Source organism: Myotis davidii, unplaced genomic scaffold (genome assembly GCF_000327345.1).
Source record: "Myotis davidii unplaced genomic scaffold, ASM32734v1 scaffold2, whole genome shotgun sequence".
In the NCBI taxonomy this organism is placed as follows: Eukaryota; Metazoa; Chordata; class Mammalia; order Chiroptera; family Vespertilionidae; genus Myotis; species Myotis davidii.
In genome coordinates, this window is record NW_006293067.1 from 81885 (window position 1) to 94101 (window position 12217).

General features: G+C 38.3%; 1 pseudogene; it reads right to left on the bottom strand.

Annotated features, from left to right (window-relative positions):
- Nucleotides 1-2036: 2036 nt before the first annotated feature.
- Nucleotides 2037-9895, bottom strand: LOC102768161 (annotated as a pseudogene).
- Between the last annotated feature and the right edge of the window lie 2322 nt (nt 9896-12217).

The following is a 12217-nucleotide window of genomic DNA, read 5'->3' on the forward strand; positions in this document are numbered from 1 at the left end:
AAGAGTGTTTTTCTGTTTCTGGGAGTATTTAGAAAAGATTTTGGTGAACTGGGTAAGAAATACTTAGCTCAGAGGAAAAAAGGGGGAGCTGGCTTAGGTAGAAAGAAAACATCGATTTGTCAAATGAAAAAATAAACTTCTTTAAATAAGACAATAGATCATTCTTTAAATATTTGTATACCTCATGCATGATAAAAAAACATAAGTTTCTCCAGTATTTAAATATATTTGAAAAATGTTAAATTGTCTAAGGAGTTCATTATAATCATGCCTAAGATTGTTGATTCACTAAATGTTTAAAGCCATTAAACAAAAGTGTACACAGTCTATTACAATTAATACAAATCAATAAACTTGTGATAACATAATTAACTGAATTTAACTATCATGGATTTGATTCAATAAATATACTAATTTTTGCTTTATTTTTATGGAGCTCAATGTATTTTGTTGTATATTTTTGGTTTTTATTTGTTTGTATTCCTAGTTCTAGATTTCCACAAAGCAAAAATAAAACAAAACGAAAATAGGAGATAATGTAGAATGAGATTTCTCCTTTTTTTTTCAGTTTTGCTACATTTTAATAGTAGGTTTTTTTTGAGGGAGAATTTTTTAGGTCTTGTCAGTGACATCAAACAAAAGGAAATAAGTTATCATAATTACTTCAGGGTACAGAATGCTGTCCTGCACCTCAGTTTACATGACATGGAGAAAGTGTGGTTCTTTCCCCTTGAGGAGCTTACAGTATGGGGAGCTGACAACTCACAGTCTAGGAGTTTAGTGAACAACAAAGTTATTTAAGGCAATTCCTCATCCCCTCCAGCTATTGTGGACGGAACCATTTTGAAATTAATCTAATCCAGATGAGAGACCAGTCTAAATCTGGCTGAGAATTCTTTCAGGCCCTAAATTTTCTGACATCCATCTCAGTAAATGGAATTGACCCAACAGGCAACTGAAAGACTAGATCTCTTGAAGTGCAAGGGCTAGCACAACTTAATTGTGGTTACTTATTTTAAAAAGCAAACATACTGAACAGTATGACAGGATATTACACTAGTTTAAAAACGGGCCAAGCACTGCACCATTCCCCTCGCGCTAGCACTGGTCATTGAAAGTAGTGATATTTACTATGTGGGCTCTACATCTAATCCACAGAAAGCCCACCCCAGATTTAATGTTCTGTGTATCAAATAGGTGCCTCCTGGATAGCATGAAAGTTTTATTTATGCCCCATTAAGTAAAAAATTATGTAAATAGTCAAATTATAACAAGCTAATGACCTGCATATTTCCATATGGATGAATGGTGATATATCTAAACAGGAAATAAATGGAAAGCCTATCTACCTAAAAACAAAAACAAAAACAAAAAAACAAAACAGAGTATCTCCAAATCTCGTGTAATCATCGCTATAAGAGGTATGCAAGTTTCCAGGTTTCACAATCAATTGTCAGAAAACAGCAGTTATTCCTGCAGTATCTAGTTAGCATCTGACTCAAATTATGTTTAGATTACATGTCTTAGAAGACATTATTAACCCATCTAAAAATTGGTAATTATTCTGAGATGGTTCCGCGTTAACCCTAGAATCACTATCAGAAAGAATAACAATGTGATGTAGAAGAACAGCAAATCAACGTGACTAAAAATATGCTCACTTTCAGAAACAATCTTGACATCTGGAAAAATCACAGCTACAACCTGGGAACACCCCCGATCTGGCCAAGGTACACTCTGAGCAGGAAAAAGATGAAATCGGGTGAACTTAGGCCACCTTCGAGAAGCAGCCTAGAAATTTACTTCTCGGACAGCATAACTGGTCCAAACTCTCCAAAGCAGTTTCATACTATCCTACCCACATCAGCCCAAAGTTTGACATTAATTCAAAAAGCCAAAAGAGCATAGTGGAGCAGAAGGGAACAGGTTTGTAAACTCTAGTACATTCTTATCGCTGTAATAAGGTTGAAGATGAGCACATCCCACCCACAACAGTGTTGTCCCAGGAAGCAGGGCAATAGTGGTCAATTAGGAAAGAGAATATTAACTGCACAATCAATAGAAAAGTAAAAACATGTTTCAAAACCTACAATAAGCCTGTATCCAAAGGACTCTTACATGTCAGTGACGTGCTGGACATGGGTTCTGTGCTACAGCTTTGCAGTCGACTCCCTTGGGCCCACTGGCCTGACACAGCCTGCTTCCTGCCTGCTGAAAGGGAGAGGATTCTACAAAGAGCTACGATGTTTCTAGTGAATGATAAAATTCACAGAAGTTCCAGGTTATTCATGTCAGGGTCATTCCTTGTGCGAAGTTTGATGTAGATGAAGATAAAGTGGTTTCTTGGTCAATAATTGCAAGTTCTTTCTTTTAAAATCAGTGGGTTTCATGTATAGTTCTACTACAATGGGCCCAGGTTTAATTTCATCCATCTTCATGAAAGCGATACACTTGGTACTGATAAAACTTTTTTTGGGCTTGTAGTGTTTGAATTCAAAGAAGAAATTTTTCAACCATGCTTCAACATGGTTAATTTTTCAACATGCTTCTGGAGCTCAATGTCCACATTAAAAGGAACATATGTATCTTCTTTTCTTTCTTTTTTTTTTTAAAAAAAACCATATTTATTTTTTATTTTTTAACAGAGAGGAAGGGAGAGGGATAGAGAGTTAGAAACATCAACCAGCTGCCTCCTGCACACCCCCTCCTGGGGATGTGCTCGCAACCAAGGTACATGCCCTTGACTGGAATCGAACCAGGGACCTTTCGGTCCGAAGGCTGATGCTCTATCCACTGAGCCAAAAACGGTTAGGGCTGTATCTTCTTTTCTTGAAGTCCCAGGGGTCTCTTGCACAGGAGTTAAATTGTGCCCTTCAGATCCTTTACACTGACTGTGATCAGTGCATTGCCCAGCATCTTTCAGACGGATCTTCTCGATTCTGACAGTAAGTCATTCTTGGTTCTGACGGCAACCTTGGTAATAAAGTACCGGGAACTCTAGCAGGAAAGGAATCAGGAGACCCAATCCAGCACCACCCTCTTCTTCATCTTCTTCAAATTCCAAATTCTCTTCTTCACCAGGTGCTAAAATTCTTCTTAAGGGGACAGGCTGCACGTCAAAGGGGAATTCTTTATTTTAGGTAAGGTGAATCTTTATTATGGGAATTCTTTAGGATCGGTTCTAGCTGCTTCAGGTCCTCCAGTTTAAATTCTTCGTGGGACTGTGTGGACTGTAAAGCTGCACTTCGTAATTCCAAGCATGTTGCAATTTTGCCCATAGTTTTCTTTAGATCATCTGTGAATTCAGAATTATTGTGTTGAGCTTGGGCCTCTTTCTGTAGATGTCTTGCTAATATCTGATACTCGTCTATCGCCTCCACCAGCTGGCCACAGGAGTCGAAGTCGGGCCTCTCCGAAAACTGGCGCCTCAGCGCTGCAGCGGACTCGGGTACCTCCGACAGGGCCGGTCCCCACCGTAGGGCGCCATCCTACCCGGGCCGGGCCGGGCCCCTACATTAACAGGGCCCGGAGGAACCGCTCAGGCCACCGCCGCCACCCACCGAGGGGCCGCCCCGATTTATTCTTAATAAGATCTTGTTCCATTCACAGGTTCTTTCTTTCTTTCTTTCTTTCTTTCTTTCTTTCTTTCTTTCTTTCTTTCTTTCTTTCTTTCTTTCTTTTTCTTCCTTCCTTCCTTCCTTCCTTCCTTCCTTCCTTCCTTCCTTCCTTCCTTCCTTTCTTTCTTCTTTCTTTTTAATATTCCTCTCTGGACTTTGATTGGTAGCTATGCTTTTTACTGTTAGTTATTTCTTATATCAGCATGATAGTTTTATTTTCAAATCTTATTATTATACTGATACTAGAGGCCCGGTGCATGAATTTCATGCATTTTTATATTTATTTTTCTTCATTGATTAAGGTATTACGTAGGTGTCCTTATCCCCTCATTGCCCCCCCCTCCCCATGCCCTGTGTCTGTGTCCATTGGTTAGGCTTATATGCATGCATATAAGTCCTTTGGTTGATCTCTCCCCCTTCCCCCACCCTCCCCTGCCTTCCATCTGAGGCTTGATGGTCTGATCAATGATTCTCTGTACTTGCTTCTTTTTTAAAAATAGTTTTTATTGATTTTTAGAGAGAGGAAAAGATCTCTCTCTCTCTCTCTCTCTCTCTCTCTCTCTCTCTCTCTCTCAGGAAAGAAAGGCATGTGACTCTCTCTCTCTCTCTCACTGTTTCCCTCCCTTCCTCTCTCTGAAATCAACAAAAACATTTTTAAAAAAAGACAAAATAATAGGAAAGGAGCAAAGGGAAGGCCAGACATTATAGGCATGTACCTTACAAAACACTGGGGGAAGGTCACTGGACAGGGGGAAAATAGATTCATACCCAGTAAAGTTGGGGAGACTAGTGAAGGTGCTTGCTGTAAATCACACCTGGGGACAAAGGTGTTAGCAAGAATGGGCATGGCCGCTGCAGGCCTGTGAAAATTTGGAACACCTAACCTCCTAAACAAAGCGGTTCACTCTTGTGTGCTCTAAACTCTCCTGGGAGACATGTGACTCTGGGCTTGTGGGGTTCTTTTGCTCCTGCTTCCTTGCATTCACCCACACTGCCCACGGCCATGCAGACCCCCCCCCCACCCCCCCGCACACACACACACAATGAACTAATGGGCTGCAGCTAGCCTAATGCAGTACTGGACTCTGCTCCTGCATGGAACACAAACTCTGGGCATGGCTTTGCTTTTAGCTTTACTGAAACTCCAGCTACACTTCTATGACTGGACTGAGGAAAATGGGGCTTTGGAAACACAAGGATTTAATTTCACCCAAATAAAAATTACTCAGCCCAGCCAGTGTTGTTCAGTGGTTGAGCGTTGTCTTATGAACCAGGAGGTCATGGTTTGATTCCCAGTCAGGGCACATGCCTGGGTTGCAGGCTCAATCCCCAGTAGGAGACATGCAGGAGGTAGCTGATTGATGATTCTCTCTCATTGATGTTTTTAATTTCTCTCTTCCTCTCCCTTCCTTTCTCTGAAATCAATAAAAACGTATAAAATATTTTAAGGAAGATATACTATAATTTGATTTATAAGTACTTCTTAAATAAACTGAACCCTTAAGGATATTCATCACACAGTTTATCAGAAGTGATAGGTTTTGACATTTTAAATGAAGGGGATATTATAGGCAAAGAGTGTAAAATATAGTGTGTTTATAAAGATTAGCAAATATTTGTTAATATGAGTCAATAGGAGTAACTATTAAAAGGCTTTCTTCAGTAATATTTTCATCCACTTACATGAATATAATGCTGCAATGGCTATATATTTTTAAATGTGATATCTAATATTTTTTACTCAAGTTGGTTTTATTTCTTCTACCAAGAGAAAGGGTGATGAAAGGCTATGTTGCAGACAAAGGAGGTATCAGGAAAAAGACAGATGGTCATCACCCGGAAACAAGCCGATATTTTCTTATCAACTTTTATCTCTTCTGTCAGAGAAATTCCTCTGAGTTTTTAGGCTTTCAAAATATTTGACACACTATTTTAGAAATGGCGAACACTTTGTTGTAGAGCAATATATAAAATATGAGATTTGTTTTTATGTAAGTTTCCAATTTCTGTATCTCATTATTAACTTTGTTCACTCAAAATACAAAGATGATTGTTTGACTTGAGTATTCCTCTGAATAATGGTTTTGCTTTAAAAGTCAAACATGTCCTTTTCATTTGATCCTCTGAATGAATATATCAAAGTTTTTGATTCATGATAAAATGCGTTTTATTTATTTTCTCTGTTGTATGAATTATTTTGAATATTTTTAAGTTTATCTGATGATTACTCACTTTATCTTATGAAATGAGAATGTGGTAGGAAATTGGGTGGTTGTGCTAACTGGGAACAGCACCAGATGCTAGACCTTGGTTCTTCAGTTCAGCTAAGAAAGGAATTCAGAGCCCAGGAGCTCAAATACAAGTGAAAGTTTGTTTAGAAAGTCAAGGGGGTAGGAGAAGTAAGCCGTGGAAGAAGTGAGCCAGTTGGGCTGCCTAGACTCAAGAAATAAGGTACTCAGGCAAAAGAAGGGAGAGAGAGAAGCAAAGGAAACTGGCCTGGGGGAAGCAGAGAGGGAAAGGCTCAGGCATGCTCCAGAGAGAGAGAGCCACACTGAGTCCTTTGTTTTAAGATTTTATCTGTTTCCTAAAAGTGGGGATTTTATGGGAGGTCTCAGGGGAGGATCTCAATAGAATACTCATCAGTTTTCAAGTGTGTCCTTTCAGGATACTGGTCTGCTTTCAGGATCCTGAGCCAGAGGAGGGGGTCATTAGTCACTACAGCTGGTCTTGATGTCAGCCGTGGCCTTGACCCCCCTGGCCTTGATGCTTTACTGGTCCTGAAACGGAAACACAATTGTTATCTCTAGCTTGACTAAAGCTCCGTCTCTGTGGTCAACAGATCGGAGGCTTTGTTCTTGAGATTATTTGATTCGGGCCAGAACCTCACTGTCTTGAGGGTTTAATACTTAAGGGAGAGGCTGTGCACGGTCTTGTAAGGGAAACATATGAAGCTCTTCTCTGGCCTCCCTTCTTCCTCCACTACGGGGTCTACCACATGACTGGTGACATGCCAGGGGAGGAATGGTCAGGGGAAGGTCTGAACTGCCTGACCATCAATATCAAAAAGGTCAGGATGTTTAAACTGTATGACCAGCAATATGCTAGGGATGAAAATGTCACCCTGGTGGGGGAGGTCCCATCCTAGTTTTGCCTTTTGCTAGACACCCAAGGCTTCTCACGTGGGTGACCTTTTGTTCCTACAACTGCTCTTGTCTGTCTAACTGCCTATTAGATTTCTCTAAGGAAAGCTCTTTGCTACAATGGTTTCTGTCAAAACAAGACAATTCTATTTAAAGTTACTTTTTGATATTTTATATTATTATTCTTTTCGTATTAATTTAATATTTTTGTATAATGATTTCAGAGATAATTTTTTCAGTTACTCTCCATTTAAAAAAAATTGTTTCTATGTGATAGGTGGGTAGAATAATTATTTTATTTTTTAATTTATTGGATCAATGAAATCTTTATATTTGGGCACATAATGGTAATTTGCTTAATTTCTCACCTGTCATTAAAATACTTAAAAATCTTTGCGAATGACAAAGGCTTAAGCACAAAGCAGCAAATTTTAGTACCGACTTTTTAAAATCCCTAAGCACTTACTGCTCTAAAGCTCTTGCCACTTATCTATCACTTTTCATCTCTATTGCTTGGTAATTGATGAAAGCTTTGCCTTTCCTATGGAATCATGAGCTCTTAAACTTCAAATGGATTCTGAAAGAAAAAAATCGATTGAAACAAGGTATATTTGGCAGGGGCAAAATAATTTTGGGTTAAATTGTTACTAGAAAGCCTGTAAAATAAATGCACTATGTCTGAAGGACATGAATAAGAATGTTAACTGGAATAAAATATTTTAATTTTATATTTGGAAACCATCAAGAAGAGCAGAAATTGAGAAAATACAAGGGTTTTGTAAGATAAAATGGTATTTATGATTTTAAAAATGAGTTTATTAGATCCAGAGGATAAAGTATATGAATAATTCTATCAAGCTGTAGATCACATGTAAAGTCAATTTGTGGATGTCTTTTAATTTAGGTAATTTTTAGACAATAGAAATTTAATATTTTTTGCTTGGGCAATATTTGTCCTATGATATTAGATTGGTTGATATGTACAAGAATTATTGTAATCAGTAAAACAGTTTAGGAGATGTTAATAAAGCAAGCATGATATACTAAGGTTTAGAGTCATTATGCAGACAAATATTTTATGAGGTTTGATAATCCTGAATTGAGTAGGGCAATTAAAAAAAGGAGAAGCCCTGGACAGGTAGTTCAGTTGCTTAGAGAACTGTCCTGATACAACAAGGTTTCAGACTCAATACCCGGTCAGTACACATATAAGAATCAACCAATGGATGCAAAATAAGTGGAACACATGATCTCACTCATATGCAAAATCTAGGTAATAAAATAAACTGATGAACAGAGTAGATCCAGAGACATGGAAGGATGGAACAGAGTGCAGAATCTCAGAAGGAAGGCAGGAATCATTAAAATTTTTTTAAGAAGAAAAGTATTGCATAGACAGCTAAAAGAGGTGAAGATTTTAATACTAAAAAAATGCAAGAATGGTTGTATTACCCTATGAAAATATTTTTCTGACTAGAAAGTTTGGAAATGCCTTAATTTGAGATGAACAGAAACATAAAAACTATTTTTTAATGACTGACAAGTACTTATTGAACATTTATTTAAATTTTTAGCACTGTGTTAGCTCTGTGAAGGACAAAATACATATAATGCATTTTTCAGAGTTAGAGAGAGTAGGCAGAGAAATTAAAATGGATTTAATTATTCAGTGAAGATTTATTGAGAGCCTAGTATATGTCAGACTATTGGCAAAGATCTGATGATTATTAAATATGTTCATTTATAGAAGGTGCATCCAGTAGAGTAAGGAACAAAAATAAAAGAATAAAAAGTATGGAAAAGAGGCATGGGGACTATATTAAATTAAGTGACCAAGGGATCTAAGAGACCACATCAGGACAGAAGTCAGGGGTCAAATTTATCGGCATTTACTTTCAGGAAGCTAATTTGTTTATTCAAAAATAATTATATTTTGCCTATTATATATGAGATATTTTACTAGAATAATATTTAGTTTTATAATAGTTCCTTTACTACATAGAGTTTATGCTATAGTAAATTTTTTCAAGCTTTGAACAAATAATCAAAATAAATGATATGCTTTTAATTGACTTAGTACCATAAAATAAAAATTAAGGTTTAAGAGATTATATTTTTGTGTTTAACTTAGACAAAAGTACATTTGTGGGAAGAATGTCATGAAAGTCCTTTTAGAAGAAGTGGTATTTACATATGAAGTTTAAGAATGCCATGCAAGAATAAAATGGGGGTTATGAGAATAGCAAGTGTCATGGCCAACGGCATTGCTGAACAAGAGAAACATCTGTTGTGGGAAATAGTCTTGAAAATAATCAGTATAAGCATAGGATTTTAAACAGGGTATGCCATAATGAAACCCTTGGTTTAGAAAGAATATACAAGGTGGGGCAAAAATAGGTTTACAGTTATTTATATGGCAAATAATACAATAAATAGCATTAATAATATATGAATAAAGTATCTGTTTCATGTACTCACAACTGTAAACCTACTTTTGCCCTACCCTGTATATGCTGTTCTAAATCAGGTATTAGTGAACATTGTTTTTCTTAATGTACCAAACAATACACATTATCAACTTTGCAGGCTTTGCCATCTGTCACATTTTAAAAATTACTAATAAGCTATCATTTTAAAATAAGTTTTAGGTAACAGAAAAATTGAGTAGAAGGTATAGAGAGCTCCCATACATCCCCTTTTCCCACACATGCACAATATCTCCTGTTATTGACATCCTATGCCACAGTGGTACCTTTTTTTTTTTTTTATAATGGACTAACCTACATTGATACTCTTGGTGATGTAAATTATATGAGTTCTTACACATATATAGTGACGTATATGCAGTATTGTATTATTATATAGAAATAGAGGCCTGGTGCACAAATTCATGCACAGGTGGGGTTCCTCAGCCTGGCCAGCAATTGAGGCCTACTGGGGGGCCAGACAACTGGGGAGAGGGACCCCGGGAGGTTGGCTGGCTGGCCCCCTGATCGGGGTCTATCTGGGGAGTAGCTGGCAGTGGGGAGGGCCACGGAAGGTTGGCTGACCATGGGAGGTTGGCTGTGGGAGTGCACTGACCATCAGGGGGAAGCTCCTTTGTTGAACATCTTCCCCTTCGTGGTCAGTGAGAGTCATAGCGACTGGTTGACTGGTCGTTCCGGTCATTCTGGTCATTTGGTCATAATGGTCACTTAGGCTTTTATATATATATATATTCGGTCATAACGGTCACTTAGGCTTTTATATATATAGATGATTTCACAGCCTTAAAATTTTCGTGTGCTTCACTTATTGATCCCTCCCTCCTCTGTAATTCCTGAAAGGTATGGATGTTTTTATTATCTCCCTAGTTCTACCATTTCCAGAATGTCAAATAGTTGGAATTATACAGCATGTAGCCTTCTCAGTTTGGCTTTTTTCACTTAGCAATATACATTTAAGTTTATTCCATGACTTTTTGTGGCCTCTCTGGGTGTACCACAGTTGACCTATTCATTTACTGAAGGATATCTTAGTTGCTTCTGTGTTTTGGCAATTATGAGTAAAGCTGCTATGAACATCTGTGTTCAGGTTTTTGTGTGGACATGTTTTCAATTCCTTTTAGTCAATACCAAGGAGTGTGATTTCTGGATTGTATGATAAGTCTTCCTAGATTTTTTATTTATTTTTTTTATTTATTGATTAAGTATTACATATGTGTCCTTATCCCCCCTTTGCTCCCCTGAACCCCCCCCACTCATGCTCTCACCCCCCTGAAGTCTGTGTCCATTGGTTATGTTTATATGCATGCATACAAGTCCTTTGGTTGATCTCTCCTCCTTACCCCCCCACCATCCCCTACTTTCCCTCTAAGGTTTGATGGTCTGATCAATGCTTCTTTGTCTCTGGATATGTTTTTGTTCATCAGTATATGTTGTTCAGTATATTCCACAAATGAGTGAGATCAGCAGATGAGTGGATTAAAAAACTGGTACATCTACACAATGGATGACTATGCTGCTGTAAAAAGGAAAGAACTCCTACCATTTGCAGCAGCATGGATGAACCTGGAGAGCATTATGCTAAGTGAGATAAGTCAGTCAGAGAAAGTTTCCTTAGTTTTATAAGAAACTTCCAAACTGTCTTCTAAAGTGGCTGTCCATCCTTACATGACTCTGTTCCAATAGAATTTTATGAACACTAAAATGTTAATTTCATATAATTTCTTTAAGTCACTTATTTAGGCCACAAAGGGATGTAGAGAAAAGTTAGAAAACTATTTGATCTCAGCTGGTGTGGTCCAGTGGTTGAGCAGTGACCTATGAACCAAGATGTCATGGTTCAATTCCTGGTCAAGGCACATGTCCGGCTTGTGGGCTCCATCTACAGTCAGGAGCGTGCAGGAGGCAGCTGATTGAGATTCTCTCTCATCATTGATGTTTCTTTTCCTTTTAAAAAATATTTTTATTGATTTCAGCAAGGAAGGGAGAGGGCAAGAAAGATAGAAACCCAGGCATGTGCCCTTGACCAGAATTGAACCTGGGACCCTTCAGTCCACAGGCCAACACTCTATACACTGAGCTAGATCGGCTAGGGCTCATTGATGTCTTGATGTTTCTTTCTCTCCCTCTTCCTTCCTCTCTGAAATCAATTTAATTTAGAGAAGACACTCTAATAAGTAGTTATAATACATGGAAAGGTGAGTAGATTTTAAAAAAATATGTTTTATTGATTTCAGAGAGAGGAAGGGAGAGGGAGATAGAGATAGAAACATCAATGATGAGAGAGAATGATCAATTGGCTGCCTCCTGCACACCTCCACTGGGGATTGAGCCAACAACCTGGATATGGGAATCAAACCCTAACCTCTTGGTTCATGCTCAACCACATAGCCACACTAGCTGGGCAGGTGAGTAGATTTTTAAAAGATGACTAGCTACTATTTTACATTTTTAATTAAAAAATTTTCCCACTATTTTACTATGATATATCCTATGATAGGTCTATTACATATTTGATTAACAGGTAAGCAACAAGATCTGTCATCTAATCTAATAAAAGACAAACATGCAAATTGACCATACCTTTGCTATGCCTTAAGCCATGCCCACCAGCCAATCAGAGTGACTATATGCAAATTAACTCAACCAAGATGGCAGCCGGCAGCCATGGAGCTGAAGCGAATAGGAGGCTTGGTTGCTCCAGTGATGGAGGAAGCCAAACTTCCCGGCTGGCTCTGAGCTCCACTGAAGGCGACAAAGTTTCAATTATAGAAGGTAAATAAATCCCAGAATAAAAGAAGATAAAAAAAAGAAAAAAAAGAGAGGCTGAGAGCTTCCATCGCCGGGAGGCTTGGCCAGCCTTCAAATGGCACCCAGTTCCTCACTCAGACTGGCCAGGCACCACAGTGGGGACCCCCCCCCACCCTAAGGGGGGTATGGCAAGCCTGAAAACAGCCATCAGCCCCTCACCCAGGCT